Consider the following 24,408-nt stretch of genomic DNA (forward strand, 5'->3'; position numbering starts at 1 on the left):
GCTTGAAAGTCATAAATATCTGTTGAGGATATAAGTAATTTAAGAGGTATGTATTTTTACAGGATGACTGCTTTATCTTTTTTCTCGTAAGACATATTTGAACAATATTGTAATCATGACCTTCCCCAAGTTTACACGCAGGCATTAAAAGTATGCACCGTATCTCCTGTGTGTTCACTGCAATCCTTTGAAACTAGCATGAACTCATCCGAGATAGAGGATGTTATTAAATATCACATAGGAAATATAATTGGAAAATGGCGGTCAAAAAAAAAAGAAAGACAAAAAAGACTGAAGCTTCCATGAAACACCTATGGGATTGATTATTCCGTGGGCAGTGTTAACAACGATTGAAAGCAATCGAAAAGAATTAGCTGACATACTGAAAGAAAATGAATTACGCTTATAAACTTTGATTATATCCGATGCCAATGACGGCAGTGTCATTTTATTAATTCCAGATAATATGACACATACGCAGTTTAAAGACTATAATCTCGCCTGCATTGGTACCAAGTCCTGTAACCAGAAAATCTCGGTTAAATATGGCAAGATGGGCATGTTGAATTATGTAAATTTGGATTTATATTCCAGATTAAAAACGTTACATTTTTATAAACCATTTTCCTGTTTCTATGGGTTATTTTCCCATTTCCCTTTGTATAGTTCGCATTAATATGATACGGAAAGAAAAACGATGGTTACCGCCTGCGGAACCGTTACGGTGGCATTAAAGATAGAAACATTCTAGTATATTTCACGATAATATTCATTGAAGACAAGAATGAAAGCAAAATCACGCCTGAACAAGTACATCTGTAAGCTATCGCAACTTCCAATCCTTTTATGAAAATACTAAAAGATCAAATTCATTTAACTTTGACCCTAAAATTAATTTTTTTGTCTTTCTCGCTTCCTCCCTCTCTCTCTCTCTCACACACACATTTACATACATACATACATACATACATACATACATACATACATATATATATATATATATATATATATATATATATATATATATATATATATATATATATATATATATATATATATATATATATATATATATATATATATATTAATACACACTGACAACAAATACTGGAAACCACGTTTTGTATTTTAACATTATGCTACTCTAACAGGAACTTTGGCTTTGGCAAACATACAAGACAAACAAGTCACAAAATAAGCCCACACAGTGGTGAATATACAACATTTCATATTTATGGATCTAAAAGATGCATTATTTCAAACTTGTGGATATTGCGTCTTGTTGCTTTGGACTAGGATACTGCAATTCCAATCTGGTTTGTTTTGACCAGTAAATAATAATGCATGCCAAATTATGTCCCGATAATTCATTGTCTCTTTATTAACAGTGCCCATAACAAGTTGTACCTGAACGAAGAAGTAATTATAGATAAGTGAGTCAATAACGAACTAAACTAATCTTTGTTTAAAATTTCAAATTGTGAGATCTCAATTTTAGTTTGGTTGTGCGTTATTTACCGTTACCATTCTTCTTGATATATGTAGTTGTTTACGGTGTCTCATTATAAATATGGCGATTTCGTGCCAACAAAAGGCTAGTTGCCCCGGGTGACCGAGTTATATTAGGCGCTCGCCTATACAGATCACTGACATCTCGTCTCTTTTCGCTTCGGTTCGAATCTTGAGCTGGACCAATGTGGGTGTGTGAGAAAGCTTGACATTAGCTTCCCATAAGCTGGTGGTTCTTCCCGGTTTTTTCCGTGTTCTTGTTTTACCATACACACTAGCCGCCTTGCATAGTCATGTGCTGAAAATGGCGTTCAACCCAAAACATCATAAGGGCAGCAAAATGTTTAGTTCGAAAGATGTAACTAATTTGAGAGGAAAGAAAAAAATAGTAAGTGAAGCACATCAAAAGAAATATAACATTTAGTACAATATAACATATAACATGTACACTATTTGTTTAAAATAAGAGATAAAAGTAAAACATGTAAAATCCTTAAAACATGATTAAAATGTCTTCCAGAAACCGCAGTCTCTTAAGAGAGTCTAAGATTTTCCCAGCTGGTACATTCTCCTTCAGTTTCTTAGAGAAATTAACCTCACAATGACCACATGGGCTTACTCTATAAGAATGTGCTTCACCTGCAGGATACCGGTTGAGGTAAGTACGAGTGAGTTAAATAAGTCTGATACGTCATCGACACCATATCATGTCATCTTTCCGATTTGTTTTAATTTGTTTTTTATGAGGGATACCACTTACCAATAGCGGATTGTGTTATTAGGTTTGTGTTGTTTTTATTCTGCATATTTGCCAAGTTCGACGAACAAGCTGATTTATACAATATCTGAAGTCATTATATGGAAAGTTCTATTTCGAGACGGGTGACTGCAAGTCAGCTTTTGCTGCGTTATCTGGCCCAATATTACTATTACGTCAAGATGACTAGTTAGCTAACAGTACAGAATACTTTTCCAAGAGTGCATTAGAACAACATGCTTCTAGATTGGGATCTTAAGAAGGTCTTGGCTATAAGATTCTGAAGGGCTTTTAGTGTGGAAAAACTATCCGGAAAGATTATGTAACTTGTTTATTGAGAGGTCTCAATATCGTTTAAAACTTTAAGTATGACTTCTATTTCGGCTTAAAATACTGAGACTTTGTTTTTTGAAATGGCTTTTGATGGTGCAATGCCGTGTCTATGTCTCCATATTTCAAATCGTCTGCATTTAGACAGATATGACTATGATAGAGGGATGCAATTTCATTAACTTTACTCAAACAACGAGAGTATTTATTGAAGAAGTTTTGAGTTCACAAAGGTCAGATATTATTATGGGCGCTTTCAAGTGTCTTAGGCCTCTTCTGTACTCAGGTACCAGGATTCTCTCCTCCAACGACACGGTATGCAGCCCACGGCAAACATGTTGCATACCATCGGTTGCCGTTTATAAGATCAACTGAGGACGCGTTGGGTCTACTCCCCAACAATGAATCCGCAGGGGGACTCTATCAACGAATACTCGTAATTAACGTTCTCAAGATGCGTGACGTTATACATAAATATTTAGTGAAGACTATTGTTACGATTATTTGGTCTTAAACTAAGTAACAGAAAGAATAGAAACCAACATGTTTTGTAAAATTCAACAAGTAATTTATTTTCAGAGAATACAAAGAGAAAATTTAAAATGAACTTATATCATTGATAACTAAATCGTATATAATCCGAACGGTTCTTTCGCAAGGCCTACCGTATAGTGTTCGAAATGAATTAAAATGGTGTTCTGAATAAATTTCAATCATTAATGCGCTGATTTAGCAGTAGTCTTGTATGCGCATATGTACCAATAGTCTTGATTTTTCACAATAATATAATGTAGAATGTCTTTGACTGAGTCCTCAGTTTATCGAAATTAGTGCTGCAGTCCAAAAGTTAATGACCACTTATTAATTTGATTAAATAATGTTTAAAATAAATTAATGAACTCAAATTATATCTGAACACAAAAGTAAATACTCCTACACACTGAAATTAAAGGTTGAATGACTAATCTTGTTAATCCCATTCTAATATACATCCCCACTCTTTGAAAAAAAAAACTCAATCAGCTTAATTGAAAATTACCCCAAAATGAAAACAAGTTCGCATCTAGAACCTTCTATGGTCATAATCAAGGCCAGATATTGAACTCCAATCCAGGTAAACATATATTTATAACTTACAAAAAGACAAGCAGACAATACAAGCTAAATATACATGACAATATGACTTGTTAACAGCGGGTTCTGCATTTATTTTCCTATCTGATTATTCCCCCATCTTTGTCAAAAAAGCCAGCGCGTTGAAATTACTGAATTAAACCAGACCCATCAGCGGCTTTAAGAGTCGACAATTTGCTACAATCAATGAAAATATTAATGTTGTAACAGTATATAACGGCAATGTGTATGTGGCTGATGCGTTAATAGAAATAAGTGCGCATAAAGCAGTTAGGCTTAAAATGAAATAGATATCCTTTTAAAGCACACGTCATGCCATAATGAACACAAACGGTCCATATTTATTTCAAGTAGTATGTTAACTTTCAATTATTTACATCAGCAGACCAATTTTCTATTTCATCGGCTTGATATTTTTGTTCACAAACACCATTGACTTATTACACTGCATAATCGATGACTCAGCTTCACTCATGCAAGGATGTTTGCAAAATCCACTTAAAATTACATAAATTCCCACACGGAACGTCGCATTTAATCGATGACTCAGCTTCACTCATGCAAGGATGTTGCGAAATCCACTTAAAATTGCATAAATTCCCAAACGGAACTTCGCATTTTATCGATGACTCAGCTTCACTCATGCAAGGATGTTTGCGAAATCTACTTAAAATTGCATAAATTCCCACAAGGAACTTCGCATTTGATGCGGTTGGACCAAGGCGAGCAAGAAAGATAAATTAGAATACAAATAATTAAGCTGCGAATTTATCACTAGTGATGCGCCTCAGTAATGCTGAAATCTCTTGGGGTCTTACGAAATTCATTAACGTGAAAATATCTTCCAAATTCATTTAATAAGCACTTTTGAAAGCATAACTGTAATAAACAGCCGAATAAACATTCTTAGGACCTTTATAAATTAAAGTGGGGGATCGGCATGTTATTGCAATTATCATCGTGAATTCTATTCGGTTTATAATTTTCTTAAAGCCCATTTAGCAGCGTTTAAAAGACCACCACCTCCAACAAAAGAACAAAACAACAAAAATACCCAACACCCCGAACAAAACAAAATAAAAACTCGAGAAAAAACCCTATTAAACTAAACGTCTAGAAATTCTAATAAGCTGGAAGCTAATTTAGAAGTTTTGCTTCATTACTCTTTCCTATGATGACATTGCACGAAGTACTAATATACGGATCACGTATTAGTAATTAAGTTTTATATTTGAAAGGCACACTATCAGCCTAAATAACATAACAGTGTATTTCAATTCATATATGCTTTCCACTGTTTAAAAATAATGCAAACGTATAAATGTAAAGACACAATTATTCCGAAATGTTGAAATTAACAAAGATACAAGTTCTACATTGTACTCTAATGACAAATTAAGTAGCAGACACACAAGCCTTTCAGTCTAAAAGAAAGAAAGGCATACAGTTAGTATTATAGCCACCAATTCTTTAGCACGTTCTTTCCTTACCAATGACGTCATGCGACATCCTGCTTTACGAAAGCGGTCATTATGGTGATATACTGATTCAGGTGTATAACTCTGGCTCAAAGGTTAATTAGTATCTCTATCTAGTTTTGAGATAATTAGAAACTTAACGGGGGTAATATAACGATTACTGTTCTAATTTTATATGCGACTGAATTCTAAACCATTTAAGGCTCTAGAGATTCCTTCATTTACGTTGCACCACTGCATCGATGTACGTTTTATTTGTGTTCACAATTAGCAAATCACAATGTATGTCTGTCCTATGAATCTATGATCTTCTTTAAGAATCTCTTAAACTTGGCAACGTAACATGAATTAAAGATTATATGAATTGACTCTTACCAAAACTGACTACCCACCATCGCATGATGTTTCCCGTTCACGCATTTAATAAGGTTGACTTTCATTTCTCAAGAAGAAATTTACATGTTTCTTAGTATTAATTAAAGGTAGAAAAAAAACTGCAAACATTGAAATAATAAGTTCAATGATTAATAAACACGGCATTGCGAAACTTGATTGAAATAAGTTGAAAAAAATGAATTTAAGGACCAAGACAAAACGTTATTACAACTGTGTTAGTGAAAGTGATCATCCTAATTGCATAGGTATGTGATCATTCAGGCCGGTAGATAAATTTAAAGTATGTCTACAAGATCAGTTATGAAAGTAACTGATGCTATAGGTCCCAGCGAGAAGTCTTGAGTTCGTTTCATGTTGAAAGTCCATAGATAAATCTTAATTAGGGAAAAAGTCATACATGTAAAAGTTACTTACTTTGGAATGTTCAGTGAATCTTCTGGTGTATTCGTTCCCTTTGTTGATGCAAGAACTACTGTAAATAAAATCTATATTAATACATTTTCCTGTGCATCCTTACTGATAGCTCTACAATCTCAGTCTGCACATTCACTGTAATCACTCGTCATGTTTAAGTTGATCAATAGTCTCTCTGGACATAAAGCCACTTTTTCCGTCATACGAAATCAAATTATGAAACGATTTGTGCACGTTGTAAGCAGTGAATTAAATGACGTGATGACAAGGTGAACCATTTCAACACTATCCTTTGTCGGTAATTATATTACCTCCTGGCGCATACGAAAGTTTGACGGTCACTAAGGATTATATAAGCTTGTTCTATATTAATATTGCCTTTCCACTATAAATGTAAAACAATAACATGTCAGTTAGGTTGAATATAAAGTAGAGACCATATGACCTGGATTAAACACTTATTAGTACCAAATACAATAATAAAATGCGAGTGATGTTAGTTAATGGTCAAGGATAATCTTCATTTAATTGTTGAATATGCGTGCTGGTTACTGGCCATAATCTTATGATTTGATAGCTTCTGCTGAAGCCTCGTGGAGATCATAGACGGACGCTATTTAAAGGCTGAGAAAAGACTCCTAATTTGATATTGATGATAGCAACAGAATGCATCGCTTCGTTACGGTAAGAAGATAGAGAAGAACTTATAATACAAGATTAACAAAGAGGGTAAGAATAACAACTATACAAGTGTATCTGTTTTAGCCGATTTATATAATAAAACTAGTTAGGTATTGGACCTGGTCGTTAACAGATTTGTATTAAAATATTAATGCTGCCGACTATATCAAGCATTCTTCTACAGAATCCAGGTATAGCACTTTCCGTTCTGTTTGTGTACATGTACAGTTCTCTCTCTCTCTCTCTCTCTCTCTCTCTCTCTGTATATATTAATAATTCCCTGACACATATGATCCCTTGCTGGATCCAGTGCACTTGAACAAAATATATTCTATCATGAAAGTTGCGATCAATTCATAAAGTGTTGAGTAACCCTTGCAGCGTTTGTAAGTTTCCCTTTCCCTTTTAAACTAAATGGTAATTAAAGTTTACAGTCGACCCGTATAGTATTTTGTACATGTCAGACACGTCTGCGCATGTTTACATTTAGTCCTTTACTGTGTACTCTCTATCCCTATAAATACATTTTGGCTCTGCAAAATCGCTGTAATCAAAAATAGTGAATATTTGTTTTCATTGCTGAAGATAACGTCTTTCCTCCTTATGCATTTTCTTATTTTCTTGATGCGTCTGTGCTATTCTGCCTATCTGCGTTTCGAATCCCGATTCAGCCATGCTTGCATTCCTATGACATTGTAACGGAAAAAGGAAAACAAGAACAACTAAAGCGTATAGGAAGTAATCACTGATTGATTTCAAACCTTGCTTTTGGAAAGTTTGGAAGATATCCTTTAGTTAATATGTTACACAATCAACTATGAAGTGAAGATTTGCTCAGAAAATTTATAAATATTTAAATTTCTAATGTACAAAACCAGTGTAGTAATTGGATCACTTGATAGTCTTTATGCTGTAAGCATTAATTGTACAATATATACTTCAGAATTTATTATTAGTTTCAGATAAATAATTGCAGAATCAAAATGTGATACTATTACTTAGTTAATCTAGCATACAAGTGCAAGTAAGCTCTGAAAAGTAACTCGACTACTTTTAAAGGATCAATATAATTGCGCATAATACATTATCACAATCGTTAGCAGCCATAGCACGCACTTATCTTTGTCATATGGCTTTTAAGAGTGATTCTTACATATACCAACACTACAACGTCTTTGTTATAACATAGGATCCAGCCAAACGTTTCAAGAACACTGTGCTGTCCAAAAGGTCAGTTATCGACCATACATCTTGTTCACTATTTTAAATGGATTACTTTTAATACAGTACAATTAATGATTTACTCCAACTTACTCTAATCTAAATTCGAAACAACTGTCAGGATTAAAATACATATTGAAATTTTTTAAGTCTTAAACAAAAGCGAGAAAGAATGAGAGTCCTCACAAGAAGACACGAATATAATCTAATTGGTTAGGAACATGTTCGTGTACAATTGAACTGTAATATTAATGGATCTCTTACAGCATATTTCAAATAAATCCAATATTTTAATTCCCTGCACACTTCCTATGTGACGTCATGACCAAATGATTAAGCCCAGAAGGGACATAGCAAAGCATTCCTTGCGGAACGAAACGCGTGTAACAAAGAATCTGTAGTATGCAAGGTTATTCTACTTAATACATTAAAGTGCTAATATACTTAGTTGTCATTTTATGCTAAAGAATGACATATTGCAATTTATCAATATCGTCTATTCATTAAAACTGAAAATACTATACACATCCGAATCAAGTGAACACAACGAATGAAGTAAAAGTCTTTTAGTTTTACGCACGTTCACATTTTCCGGGCTTTGTCCATACTTAACCTTTGTCATTTGCGTGGATTAAATATTTTTGACGAGATATAATCATGCTTTATATAGCTAATGAAATCTTTATAAAAGCGATTTTGACATATAATTAATTTAAGACTTTCCGCGAAATATTGCTAGACTAGCATTGTCATAAATATGGCTTTGTAACAAATATGACTTTGTCATAAATATGGCTTTGTCAAAAATATGACTTTGTCACAAATATGACTGTCACAAATATGACTTTGTCATAATACGGCTTTGACATAAATATGACGTTGTCACAAATATGACCTTGTCACACATATGACTGTCATAAATATGACTTTGTCACAAATATGACTTTGTCACAAATATGACTTTGTCATAAGTACGGCTTTGACATAAATATGACGTTGTCACAAATATGACTTTGTCACAAATATGACTTTCTCATAAACATGACTTTGTCACAAATATGACTTTGTCATAAATATGGCTTTGACATGAATAAGACAACAACTGCACGTAAATAAATTATTAAAATATGGTTATGGCTAAACAAGAAATCCATATGGTAGTGACTTGGACGATGTTTAAAAGAGATCAAACTTTGTTTTATCAAATAGAAGATTGTGACCAAACACAAAATGGCTGGTTGTGTTATTTACTTACTGGTTTAATAGAACCACAAAGAGGACTCGTATATACGAATATAAATAAATGGCTTTCATACAGAATGAAATACCTATTACATTAAAACACCTGAAAAATGATCTTACATAATTTGTCAGTAAGGAAGGAATCTTCGTCTTTATCAAAAAAGGATTGTGACCAAACGCACAATGGCTGGTAGTTTTGCTTATTGGTTCAATAAAACCACAACACAGGACCCGAATAAATAAATTACGTAAGTTCATGGTCCGTTTACAGCTGAAATTGCTCTGGTCGGCTCACGTGTCGAATTTACCTTTAAAGGCTCAACAAATGGTCGAAGTTAGTCAATATTAAAGGTCACTAAAGCAGGCCACGATTTGTCCACAGTTTGTGTTATGGTTTTGTTCCTGGTCTTTGGAATTGTACGTGCTGTACATGTCCTCAGTATGTGTGTTAAAGTTTTCCATGGCCTTCGGAGTTGTACGTGTTGTACATGTATGTCCTCAGTATATGTGTTACATTTTCCCTGGCCTTCGGAGTTGTACGTGTTGTACATGTCCTCAGTATGTGTGTCAAATGTTTATTGGCCTTCGGAGTTGTACGTGTTGTACATGTATGTCCTCAGTATGTGTGTTAAATGTTTCTTGGCCTTTCGGAATTGTACGTAATGATATGTATACTATGTAGATGTAATCATGTTTAAACCATCTCCACCATGAATGTCCTTACTGATGATTCATTTTCGCAATTCTAGCAACGGTCAGTATAGTAATACAATTGTACCACTTTTCACCTGTTGCGTAATAACATTTATACTGACAATTTTTTTTCTCGTTGCACAGACACACCTAGGATGTGTAGCTGAAGAATTTAAGCAATAGCCATAATGTGCAGCTGATCAAAATTTCAACATCTGACACTCCAGGATTTAGGACTGTGTTGATGATCATAACCGTCATCATTCCGTACTGTGCTGATCAAGACATACCTTCAACAGTCAATACTGCCTGATCATCGTATACCTACTGCAGTCAGGATTGTGTTAAACATCATAGTCTGATGCAATCAGTATTGAATCGCAACCTACAGCAGTCAGCACTATGCCGATCATAACAATATACAGCAGTCAGCACTGTTATGATGCTCAACACATACGGCAGTCAGCACTGTTATGATGATCACAACCTACAACAGTCGGCACTGTTATGATGATCGACACATACAGCAGTCAGCACTGTTATGACGATCAACACATACAGCAGTCAGCACTGTTATGATGATCACAACATACAGCAGTCGGCACTGTTATGATGATCAACACATCCAGCAGTCGGTACTGTTATGATGATCACAACATACAGCAGTCGGCACTGTTATGATGATCAACACGTACAGCAGTCGGCACTGTTATGATGATTACAACCTACAGCAGTCGGCACTGTTATGATAATCAACACATACAGCAGTCGGCACTGTTATGATGATCACAACATACAGCAGTCGGCACTGTTATGATGATCAACACATACAGCAGTCGGCACTGTTATGATGATCACAACATACAGCAGTCGGCACTGTTATGATGATCAACACATACAGCAGTCGGCACTGTTATGATAATTACAACCTACAGCAGTCGGCACTGTTATGATGATCAACACATACAGCAGTCGGCACTGTTATGATGATCACAACCTACAGCAGTCGGCACTGTTATGATGATCAACACATACAGCAGCCGGCACTGTTATGATGATCAACACATACAGCAGTCGGCACTGTTATGATGATCACAACATACAGTAGTCGGCACTGTTATGATAATTACAACCTACAGCAGTCGGCACTGTTATGATGATCAACACATACAGCAGTCGGCACCGTTATGATGATCACAACATACAGCAGTCGGCACTGTTATGATGATCAGCACATACAGCAGTCGGCATTGTTATGATGATCACAACATACAGCAGTCGGCACTGTTATGATAATTACAACTTACAGCAGTCGGCACTGTTATAATAATTACAACCTACGGCAGTCGGCACTGTTATGATGATCACAACATACAGCAGTCGGCACTGTTATGATGATCAACACATACAGCAGTCGGCACTGTTATGATAATTACAACATACAGCAGTCGGCACTGTTATGATAATTACAACCTACAGCAGTCGGCACTGTTATGATGATCACAACATACAGCAGTCGTCACTGTTATGATGATCAACACATACAGCAGTCGGCACTGTTATGATGATCGACACATACAGCAGTCGGCACTGTTATGATGATCACAACATACAGCAGTCGGCACTGTTATGATGATCAACACATACAGCAGTCGGCACTGTTATGATGATTACAACCTACAGCAGTCAGCATTGTGGCAATCATCGAAATATGCAGCAGTCAGCACACTGCGGATCGTTACATATCTTCTTCATCCAGTACCGTCTTGATTATAACAACCTGCAGCATTCAATATTATGCTGATTTTCACATACCTGTAGCATTTTGTGCTGTGTTCATTTTCACATACCTGTAGCATTTTGTACTGTATTCATTTTCACATACCTGTAGCATTCTGTACTGTGTTCATTTTCACATACCTGTAGCATTTTGTACTGTGTTCATTATGACATACCTGGTTCATTCAGTACTATGCTGATTATCATATACATGTGGCAATCACATACCTGTGGCATTAAGTACTCTGTTGATTATCACATACCTGTAACATTCAGTACTGTGGTGATTATCACATACCTGTAACATTCAGTACTGTGGTGATTATCACATGCCCGAAGCATTCTGTACTGTGCTATTATCACGTACCTTTAGCATTCTGTATTATGATGATTATCACACGCCTGCAGCATTCGGTACTGTCAGGATCATAACATACGTGGTCTGAACATTTGGAACATTTCAAAACGTTTACTAAAGAGGTATATTATATAATATATAAACTAACATGAACGATCTTTGTGAAGGTTTGCACGAAATAAAATAATCAAAACTCCTGTCAAGTTTTGCACGAAATAAAATAGTCAAAACTCCTGTCAAGGTTTGCATGAAATAAAAGTCAAAACACCTGTCAAGTTTTGCATGAAATAAAATAATCAAAACTCCTGTCAAGTTTTGAATGAAAACATAAAATAATCAAAACTCCTGTCAAGTTTTGCATGAATTAAAATAATCGAAACTCCTGTCAAGTTTTGCATCAAATACAATATTCTAATATCCTTTAGATTACAGCAGATAATGGAAAAGTGGAATTCTGTCAAAGTCAATTTCTAGTAAGAAGGGAAGAAAAACAATATTTTGTGAACAATTACACTAAACTGAAATGTTGTTTTTCTTGTTTGTATTTTATCCGATGAGCGTTAAGATTTAGGCGTGCAGTTCTGTTCACCAGTCTAGAGGCCTTCAGTTTTCAAAATAAAAATCCATGTCATCATCAATTATAAAACTGTCAGCACACAATACGACCTTTTAAGCAGAGAGTTCCTGCATATATTTGTTAAATCACAAACACCAGAAGAAAAAAAAATAGAATTTACAAATGCTTACACACATGTTAAAATATATTTCCTACAATACATACAATAACTGCTTTCTTTTGTTGTTGCGAAGACAGCAGTTGATATTCAAACAACCTCATTTACAGCCAAAATTCGAGAGAGATTTCCGAAACAATATTAAAAAAAATATTGCTAGTGTATCGAAAGGCAATGCATTTTTGCCATGCTTGTCAGTACATTGTATTGCGGACAAAGGAAAACATTCCACTATTTTTAAAGGAAGACAGTAATTAAAATAGAAGAAGGAAAGGACCTAATATTTGTTATGACACTATCGCGTCCAGCCTAAAACAGGGTTTGTACACTTTGATTCCTTGACATTATGTAAGCACTGAAAAAAAAAGAAATGAACATTTAAATCATGTGCCAATTCGTTGTAAAGTGTGTAAAAATGTAAACGAAAGATAAGTAACAGGTTGGTCGATGGATTTGGTTTTGGTGAATGCAGGCAGATTATTATTTCTAAATATCGAGATGAGAATATAACAGTATATAGCCATTCTTTGTTTCACTTTCCATGATCCAACACACAGGTAAGAACATATCTCAAGAATAACTGACATTTACAGGAAATATTCAACAACGTAAAATTATTTATATTTTGATATACAAATTTAGAGAATAAACGACGAATTGTTTCGTGTCTAACCTACGTAAATTTATTCTAAATCAGTTTCGAATTTAAAGGTATACGTTTTATTTTTTAAAAACGGTACATGACCTTAGAATTTGATGGATAGAATATTGAGGCAAGAACCCAGTCAATGCATTGGATATCAATGCCTTCAATTGTGTCATTTGCACGATACTTAATACCAAGCAATAAAACCTGATTACGAACTATGTCACTCTGATTCTAGCTACAAAGATTTAACTCTTTACGAGGTCTAATAGCAGTCAAACGTTTATTTGTCTTAAGAAACTCTATTTTAACAAAATATTTCATTATAATGTTCTTGGCATAACAGTAACATTCTTGGTTATTTGCACAATAAATCGATTGATTTAGGGGTTATCTATATTAAAGTCTTTGTACTGTATTTGCTTTTCTTTTATCTTAGTCCTATTAAAAATCAACATGTAAAAATGTTTGCATGTTTTGTTTGTTCCTACAGTTCATTTAATTTTAAATCAAAGAATAAATACACATTTAAACTCCAGTAAATGTCATATTTTTAACATCTTCTTTACTCAGATACTTGATATGTAAAATAGTGTTAACCGAATGTTTAAGAACTTTCCTCTTTACGATAAATGGACTATTTTACATATTCCCTTACTTTAGCTCCAACGATATGTTTCAGTTAAAATGTCAGGATCTTTAGAAAGTAGTATTAGGTTTGAATTAGTATGAATCGTATTTTGATACGCCTACTCGGAATGTTCCATTGGCTTTACGTAAGCGCCTACTCGGAATGTTCCATTGGCTTTACGTAAGCGCCTACACGGAATGCAATACTGGATTTACATAAACGCCTACGCGGAATGCTCCATTAGCTTTACGTAAATGCCTACTCTGAATGCTCCATTAGCTTTACGTAAATGCCTACTCTGAATGCTCCATTGGCGTTACATTTTAGCTTGTTTTAACAGCTCATAAATTGAAAATAAGCACATATCTAGGATGTTAAAATAATCGATACCATGAATCGATGCAAGAATCATTGTGCATATGAAAATGTTATTTTATGTTCATCATTTATTATTATTATTATTATTATTATTATTATTATTATTATTAGTAGTAGTAGTAGTAGTAGTAGTAGTATCATTGCTGTAGATATGGCGAGTGATTAAAATATAATAAACAATAAATTATTATCGAATGCTAATTTGTTAAAACATCTATTTATTTATCTATTCATGTTTCAACAAATGCATACTATTTTACTCACCAATCTAGAATAACAATGGATCCTTAGAGAAAGCAGGAATAAAATGAAGTTAATTTTAGATGGCAAAGCGCATTCCCGTTTAATGCTCCACCGATATGCAATAACTGTTAGGTTTATCTCTATTAACTTTGAAGTTACCAAATGATTGATATCATAACTTAAGACATCGAGTTTATTTAGTTCTATGATCAAAGTGCAAAGCCATTGGCTGTTTAGGCTTCATTAATAGATTTGTTGAGAAATTGCCCGAGCGCTAACTATGGATCAGAAAAGCATTTTCCTAGTCGTTACATCCATTTAGAAAATTCCATTAATATTTCAATGTCGGTTGGAGTGTGTTTTTACATTAAAACTCTATGTGTTATCAAATATATTATTGTTCGTGTACTTCCAAAAGTTACCCTATTACCGTATCGTCAATGGAACTTGTATATCATGAAGCATTAGAAACCAAATTCGCAGATAACTGCTGAACAAACCTTGAGAACATTAGGAATCTCTGATCATGCATAACTGTACTAGAAACAAAAATTATTATATTCATATTATTTCCAACAGGCAAGACGTAGTCCAACCAGTAATAAGTTAATGTTTTGGTACTTGTCTGATGAAATTCGTTTTGTTTTATCGCATCTACTCTTCAAGACTGAGGGCCAAATACATCAATTCGTCTTCCGTGCGAATGTGTTGAGGAATGTAGGCAACAAGAATACCTGCTAATCATATTTTTGTCGGCATATCATAACAAGCAGCTATCTCTGGAATAAATTTCAATCCGTTTGTTGGGTGTTTGGAATGTGTAGGTTGTTTGTAAGCTGCTTGGAACATTTATCTTCACCTCTAGACCAATTTTTTTAAATTGAAGACCAGAAAGAATCGTAATCTGAGGGAACTTAAATAAATACCAAGTATTTATTTTTTCTGGTTTACATCTTCCTCATCAGCAGCGGCAACATTAACTTTGCAATAAGCTGCGCATACAAAATTTGTTTGTAATTAAAGTATTAGTTTTTGTACATTACATTTTTGCTTTATCGGTACAATTTGCGCAATTTCATTATGCTTAGGTTTTTGTTGCACATAAATTCCAGGCAAGTCATGCTCTTCTCTAAATTGAATCATGTAATCCAAAGTGTCTGGCAAACTCTGGTACATACGTTGAGAATAAAAAAAAAATAGAGACGGGCCACCAAACTGCTATGGACATTTTCTACCGTTACATACACCAATCTGTTCTTATTATATGGAACACAATATGTAAATTATTGGCACAAGTAATCCTTATTTCTAAATTGTTTGATACTATATGGATAAGACCTTTCAAAAGTTGTTATTTCTGTGATAAAGAAGATCTATTCTTGAATTACGCAGCGTATCAATTGCATTTGTTTTCAAGCACCATTAGGGCTTGAATGATGAAGAGATTGTGCACCATCTATGGTGGGATTTTAAAATGACAAGTACCAAGAAATATCAACATTTAGGAACTCATTGCCTTACAGAATATGCTATATTCAATCCTTGTAACTCGTTTGTTTTGTCTGCAGTTAATTTCGTTCATGTCAAAGAATTGCACGATTTTTGTTTTGCTCTAAGTTCATTATTGCCAATCCATCGATTTGTTTTGGGAGCGCCACACAGGCTTTAATCATGAAAGAAATTCATGGTGCGTCCAGATTTGAGCAAAGACACCATTCTTTGTGCTTGCAATCGTAATTATGTCTTTGTTGTTATTAACAAATATTAAGATGTCAAGTCGATACCAAGCACATCCTATGCTATTCCATTCACTTTAATCTCAAACGTTATCGTTCAATCAACGAATAAACAACACTAGTGAAGTCGATACATCTTAAAACAAAACGGAATCACTGTTTTTCGAAGAACATTAGTATACTTAAAGTCATTAACACAAAGTTTAAGTTGTTTCGCATTTTGACCGTATATAACCTTTGATGACATTTTCTCCAGAAGATTCCGTAACCATCATATTGATGGCAAAGTTCTTTGTCTGTTTGAACAATAATTAGCCTTCTCCACATAATGATTGGAACTAAAATTCTGAAATTATCCTTTATTTATCAGTTCCAACCTGAAATATGTATGTTTGTTCAGAATAATGAAGTGATATTGTTTGGGACTTACATCTTTGAACCCATAAGGTTTACCTTTACTGTATCAATGAAAAAAGACTTTTCTAGGAACCGGAAAAAACGACAGCACGCAGGTTCATTCTTAATCTGAAATCGTCAAATTTGTTTGACAACGTGATCAGGTTGACATTGTTATGGACACCCCTGTGGACAATTAGGTTGGCAAATATTAACTGCTGGATGAAATTACAAAGTTTAAGGAACTCTTTATAACCTTATTGCTTTTCGATTTTAAAATCAGTCGGGGGTATACACATGTTAGGGTAGGCGAATACTAGATACTCGTCAGAAAGGAAACTGCCATCGAGGTATCAGCTTGGAATGCATTTTTGTAATCATACTACCATCCAAGATTTAAATTTCTCATTTCAAATTGTTTTACTATTAAAACGAAATATCAACAAGAAACGTTGGATAACCGAATTTCTTGTTTAGAACATACACACAATCCGTAAATCAATTCTAAGCGTTTACAATGTAGAATTTAGACAAATCAGGACGTTTAAGGTCAACCTCTTCTCTTCAGATTAATACCTGAAGGAACAACATACATCCTACAACATCAGCTCATGGTCTATGCTTTCTCAGTTGAAAGCTCTTTAGATAAGAGTAAATAAGGTTTATGTATAGTGCAGAGAACGTATACATTCTGTGTGTGTTTATGTGTCTATGTGTATGGGTTGGATTATGTGTAATTCTCAATATAAATTAGATAAGAATTTGCATTAGCCAGAAAACCAGTTAATAACTATACTGAATATGATGTTCGTCATTCTATAGCACATCAGATAATTGGTTTTGAATGTGACCCTCCATTTTTCATGTCCGATGAGAAAGAATCATCAGTCAATGACCGTAAAAGTAAGCTAGCTCTGATTTCTTGAATAAACGTGTTTTTCCATTGGAAAAAGTGGTATTTTCTGAATTTGAAGTGTTAGTTCATTTTCCTAATAGACTGAATGTTTTATATATCATGAAAGGACCATTAATTTATATTATTGGTAGCGAACCAAATTAAACAAGGCCAGGTCTGCCAAATGTGTGCATATGCTTAATGGTGTTATTAAAGTCAGCTAATTTCGGGAATAGAATCAGATATTTAGCTTGATTTAGAGTACTTTAGAGTAATCTCCGAAGGCTAAAAGGTTACAACTAATGTGAAAGCCATGAAAACAGTCAAAACGCGTTGTAAGCAAACCATTTTTTATTCCCAGAGCGGGAGTTTAGTTTGTAAAGTTATGGAACATAATCTGTACTTTTACCCTGAATAATAAATTATTTTCATTATACTGGTTTGACGACACATTCGTTCGAAATAATAATTGAACCACAAATGCTGGGAAGCCACTAAGTAAGGGAGCACGGACCATTACCGTCCGCGAGTATCATAATTCCATCAAGGAAACCATATCCTGTCCGTGGCAATTAACTGATAGGGAGGCTCATCACCTTACTCTTCAGAACACCAGAGGACTAGCCCACAGGCATTTTTTATATATCTAAACCTTGTTTCATACGGTAACAAAATTACGCCGACTAGACTACTTTATGTGTAGCTTTCGGCTACCTTTGTTTAACAACGGATTAGTTTGAATTCGGCTTTATAGGTGGTTGATACCCTTACATACGTCCTATGTATCTCATATTTGGCCGTTTCCATCTTAAACACAGCCTTAAAGAGGGCGATTGCTTTTAAGAGATTAATTTTATCTTCAAAACGAGTTGTTCCAACGTGAATGACAAGAAAGATTATCATCACTTAAACTGTCACAAACAACGAAATCAGAGTGAGAAAAAATCAATATCAACTGATATCTTTATCGTACAGCAATTTTCAGGCGTCAAGCATCATGATGAAAATGGACACATATTTGAAGTATTTGTCATGCTTGCATGCTCAATGACGTAAAATCTATTCGTCAAAAATTAATTTTGTGGATGATTAATAAACATGTACTTGCAAACCTGGTCTGTACATCATATTGGCAATATACCCTTATGAATTAAGATTAAGGGTGAACCAATTAAACATTAGTAAAGTGTATTGGAATAAAAAATAGGCTTTGCAATTAATTTTTCCAAAGGAGATCTTCGTTAATATTTATCCGAGATCGGGTATTGGAAAGAGGTGATTTGCTTCCAAGCAAGTTGATTGATACGTAGCAAGATTGTACAGTTCATTATGCGAAAGGTAAATACAATCTAAGTGCTCTTTAATTAAAAGAAATACGATAGAGCGATTCCACGAAGAATTATCAATGGTTACTGTATAATAGATAAAAGCCATCTATTGACAATGTGTGCCTCGTCAAGTGCGTGGTATAGATGTTCACGACTAATAGTATCACTTATTTTGTCGGAAATCTAAATGGCATCATAATACGCTTAAGGACGTTCAACGAATTGACTAAATGATTTCGTGACATCCGCAGCAACAGGGTGGGTGAACAAGCTAGGTTATTGTGGGTTGTCGCCACCCCTCCTCCTACTCTTTCGACTCCAAAGTGACCAACAAAGATTCACCATCCGTTTTTGTTAACATGACTCACCGCGTTTCACAAAGGAAACACGGAAATATTCATGTACGAAAAGACATAAATCTATTGGGTAGACTCCTTACAAACACAAGAGGCAGCCCACCTACCTCGCCGTCTTAAAATGTGTATTACTTTAGAGCTAGCAAAGAGGAATAGCGTAGTAGTACGGCGGCGCGTGGAAACCCCTTTTGGTAGGAATTTTGATTTTGGTTCTAGCAAAGAAAGCTAGATATGTCCCAACAAGTGTGTATCTTAAAGAGAACATGTAAAGCGCAATTTCTTTTTGAATAAAGTAGTACCAGCTGTTGTCTGTTGTATGGGCATCGATTGTAAGTACTGCAATTGACCCATATTCTGTTCTATGCCCACGCTCCTTTAATACGTTAACAGCTCCTGCTCACCTTTCGAAACATTGCTGCATTTGCATAATACTCATTCATATTGGTTTCTGACACATTTCTTTGCCGCCTAATATAATCCAGTAACAAGTATGGTTTGTTTTCATTGTGTCGTGTTTTGTGGGAAATCATAATTCATAACATTACACTAAATCAACCATGTTTTCTAACTAATCAAATACACACATGTTAATAAGCAATACTATTTTAAATTCTAAAATGTAAACATCCCCATTGGAGCCTATGACCTAAGATGGGTAATGACCATCCCTTATGTCTCTAGGTAACCTACCGAAGAGATGAGCATCTTTTAAGAACATGACTATATTTGTGCTTCTCTTTGGAGCCGCGTCGGATCGCTTAAAAAAAGAGGTTGTCTGCTGTAAGTTTTGGGAGTAGGGTGGGGTGGATCGTGCGGACTGAGATGTAGCGACGGCTTAATCGGCCACCAGTAACTCAACTGTTTGTTGCTTCCAGATTTCGACGTATCCAAACCGGAAGTTAAGGTTAGCGTTGAATTATGCGGCATTTAGTTATAACCACCACTTTGAAGCACTTTGTAATGTTGAGGGGAGAGGGTAAAAATTGTCAAATTAAATATTTTAACACAAGAATGTATCGTATATTAACCATAATAATTCATTATATCCATCCCTTTCTGTAATTAAAAGTTAACAGATTTTTCATAATCAGGAATGAGTAAGACGGTGGTCACGTTAATTGCTTTAATAAAATAGGATTGGATGCCGCTGGGACCTTAACAATAAATTGCAGCAATCGATATGGTTTCTAGGGGATAGAGAAAAAAATCCAATGATATTAACAGAGACACTAATGGGAGAGTGCAATACTCTTCCTAATTAGCGGTACTTTGTGGCAAGCGATTTGTTCAATGTGTTGTATTTAAATTTATAATTTGCATAAAATATATTCTTCTATTTATCCAAAATCTTTCATCAAAGTAATTGTCGATAAAACTGAATAGACAAATAATGTATATTATTCATATTCCAGACCTGGAATTTCTATTTATATATGAAACATTAATCTCGACGTAATTTCTTATCAGTTTACAGTGATCCCATTCAAGAGGGCTCTCAAAACTCACTTATTTCGACTGCAAGATCAAACTTAAAGACCTAATAATGTTTCCTACCTTAAATATTTTCAGCATTTTTAAAAAAACAAATGTTTTCTCATTTCATTGTGTTTGTTTCTGTAATCATATAATTATGTGTTTATTTGTCTTATAGGTGTTGTCTAATGTTGTAAAGAGCTTAGAGCTTCTAAAGATTAGGCACTATGCAAAGTTTTAATCATTATTATTATTATTTTGCTGTTAAGACTAGTTTTTTTTAAATGTCTTAAAATATTCAGCAAATCTTATATAAAATAAAAAAGCTTTAGTGAAGCTTGTCAATTAAAAATGTATTTGTTGGAGAAAAAGCTTTCTTTTTAAAATAAAATAAGCCGACAACATAAATTTATAAGATCCAATAATTACTCGTTTTGATGTCATGTACACATTATGCCTGCAAAAGGAGCAAGCGTGTAAACAAGCTTAAATATATAAAACAATGCGATCAAGCACACTGTAACCATACTTCTAAAAGAATATTCCTTGTGATGCCTATTAAATGTCATCAATGTACTTAAATCTATTTAGCTTGGCAAGAACCGTGTAATCATCCCCGTGTGATCTCAGAAGAGCAGTTGTATCTAGTTTGCAGTTAATGTCAAACCTAAAAATTTGCAATGTAGTGTCATGTGATAGTACTAGAAGAGATCATTTCAACAGTAACTTTAAAGACCAAACAAACATTGTACTAAAAGAGATCATTTCAACAGTAACTTTAAAGACCAAACAAACATTGTCCTAGAAGAGATCATTTCAACAGTAATTTTAAAGACCAAACAAACATTGTACTAGAAGAGATCATTTCAACAGTAACGTTAAAGACCAAACAAACACTGTACTAGAAGATATCATTTCAACAGTAACGTTAAAGACCAAACAAACACTGTACTAGAAGATATCATTTCAACAGTAACTTTAAAGACCAAACAAACACTGTCCTAGAAGATATCATTTTGATCACCGAAAGGTTATTCGTTTCTTCGAAAGTTTCACTGCAACGAAGGATTTAATATTCATAAAATAGATATGTGCTTTTCATACGATTTTGATAGCATTGGCAGTAATAAAGGTACATTCAAAGGCTTGAAAGACAATTACGTTAAATACAAATTCGGAATAAATATTTATCTTTTGCTACTAATGGGCGTGTGTACAATTTAAAGAGGATAGTTAAGCATACAAAATATTCATTCTGAAAATTATTTTGGTAAGAATTGCAGGAAAAGCTAATCATCAAATAATTGTTCCTCTTATATCAGAATTAATACGTTTGGAAAAATTTTGTGAATAGCTAAACTGAACCAAGCTTTGAAAATTTAACTTCAGTTAACATAAACGAAGACACGTATGTAATGGATGATGAATATTACATGCATATTTGGTAAATGGTAATGAAAATATCCATAGAGCTAGCATGTCTTTTAAGTACTCAATGCGTCCGTAAACTAAATATATCTCATATATTTACTTGAGGTCTATATGTTTGATAGAGGTCATACGAGTTAGGTTTAATTTAACTATTCCAATATTATCGTATTATTGTTAGTCATAAACCTGGACACGAGATACAAAATACCATAGAAAGCTTGACTTTATGTGGAAAAATGTAAGTTTAATGAAATGACGGGAGTTATGATTGCATGTTACCTTTCTGGAACCTTCCGTTTGACGCCTGCTCGTTATCTTACGCAAAACACAAGATGCTGAATTCTATAAACATTTATTTCTCTCTTTAGGTTTTTATACTGCATTTAACTGAGAAAAAAGTAGCACTGGTCAACAGATGCGCAGAAAACTGGTGAGAAAAATATTTTATCATATATCGGATCGTGTATACCACAACGGAGTCACTATTATTACCAAAGTATTATGGATAAAAGAGTATGATAATTTCCATACATAAATGCGTAAATACCCATTGACATATATAAACTACTATTTCACACCATTCCGAGCCATGTCCTCTCTCTCTCTTTATCTCTTTCTCTCTCTCGATATATATATCTGTGTGTGCAATTTCTTCATATTCCTTTCTTAGTTTATTCCGTAGTAAAGTTTTGATAAAATTTGATTTGTAAAGCTAATCAATGGTCGTAGCCTTATATCACTGGATTTAAAAACAAACTAAAACTGTAATTACATGTCACCAACAGTTTGCACGTGGAAGAAAGATTCGTGTACAGTCAACTGATTTTTCTTTTTTTTCTTGAGTAAACTTATGCAATGTAAAACTCGAACCTAAGGTTTTATTCTTTTCCTAGAATTGTTAAAATAATAGTTGCCTGCGTTTGTGAATGTAAATATTCAAATGAGTCCATGCAGCAGTAAGTTGTATATATTTCAGATAGCATTAAAACACTCGACGAATGATTTCTGAAATAGGTACAATATATACCAGTTGTCTGCTTGTGGAGAGGATAAATCTTTTACATAGACGTTGACTCGCTTATGAAATATTTGTCCTAATTAAGCCCATTAGCTGTTCGTTGACAAGGTCTAAGAGTCATATAGTTTTAGGATAATGCTTGTAGCGTTGTGCTTTACTTGATTTTCCTGTCTTCTGCATGTATATATGAACAAAATGAAGAAAAAAAAACCCTACTGTCATTTTAAGCTCTAATTAATCATTCAGGTTGAAGAATTACCAGGAAATAACTAATGAAGCTACAATTTAGAAGAAAGTGTCAAAGCCTTGTTTCTTCTTTACAAGGACAAACATGAGATGTGCTTGCCCATCGATTGCTCCAAACTTTCATGCAACTTCAAGCAGAACTGCATCTCAAACATTGGTAATGATAATGATTTTCAGCAGACGTGCTTGTCCATCGATTTTTCCCGGCCCTCATGCAACTTCAAGCATCACTGCTGTATCAAAACTGCTTGGTAAATTATGTAAAGGAGAAAACCAAATTCTAAATTAATAGAGTTAGATGTTTAAATCTAAGTTCAGATACTTTACTTATATATGCACACATATACAAATTATATGCCTTAAAACATTAAACAATAAGCCTTTCATAATAGTTCAATAAATCCCTTATATAAATAATTAAATTATAGGAAATAACTGAAAACATATTTATCTGAGCTAGATTCTACACCATGCATAAACGAAGTATGACATTATTCAGCCAAAAATGAAATTATGAAGACAGAGTAACCTTATACGTCTCTACTCTTACGCTGATGTGAATGACACATGTATACCTTACGCAAACTCAGAAATGGCCATACCAGGCAACAAATAATATACCCATTTTTTAATATCAGGATATTAGTAAAGTATATTCAATTAACGTTCCTTTAACAATGCGATTTTATACAAATTGTTTCGAGAATGAGAGACTTATTATTCGAGGACTGTATTACATTCGTTAACCAAAAGCTACACATACTAACTAGATAAACAAAGTAATACTGTAATGAAAATAATGTAATAAATCTAAGGTATTTGCTATTTAAATTATTGAGTCTTCGAACTGAGGTTTGTGAAATTTTAGTGATTATTGGTTGATTATGGGGAGTAGGTGGTACAAA

General features: G+C 34.0%; 1 protein-coding gene across 5 annotated transcripts in view; it reads right to left on the bottom strand.

Moving 5' to 3' along the window:
* Nucleotides 1–24,408, bottom strand: part of LOC149781212 (G protein-coupled receptor dmsr-1-like) — a 470,961-nt gene that overhangs the window by 184,521 nt on the left and 262,032 nt on the right. For 2 of the 5 annotated variants that reach the window (XM_089935286.1, XM_089935288.1), the window contains exon 3: nt 6,019–6,076. The exons of the other annotated variants lie outside the window; for them this stretch is intronic. The gene's annotated coding sequence lies outside the window, so the exon portion shown is untranslated. The remainder of the gene's footprint in view (nt 1–6,018; nt 6,077–24,408) is intronic. 5 annotated transcript variants of the gene reach the window in all.

Source organism: Sinohyriopsis cumingii, chromosome 15 (genome assembly GCF_028554795.1).
Source record: "Sinohyriopsis cumingii isolate HCF-2022 chromosome 15, ASM2855479v2, whole genome shotgun sequence".
In the NCBI taxonomy this organism is placed as follows: Eukaryota; Metazoa; Mollusca; class Bivalvia; order Unionida; family Unionidae; genus Sinohyriopsis; species Sinohyriopsis cumingii.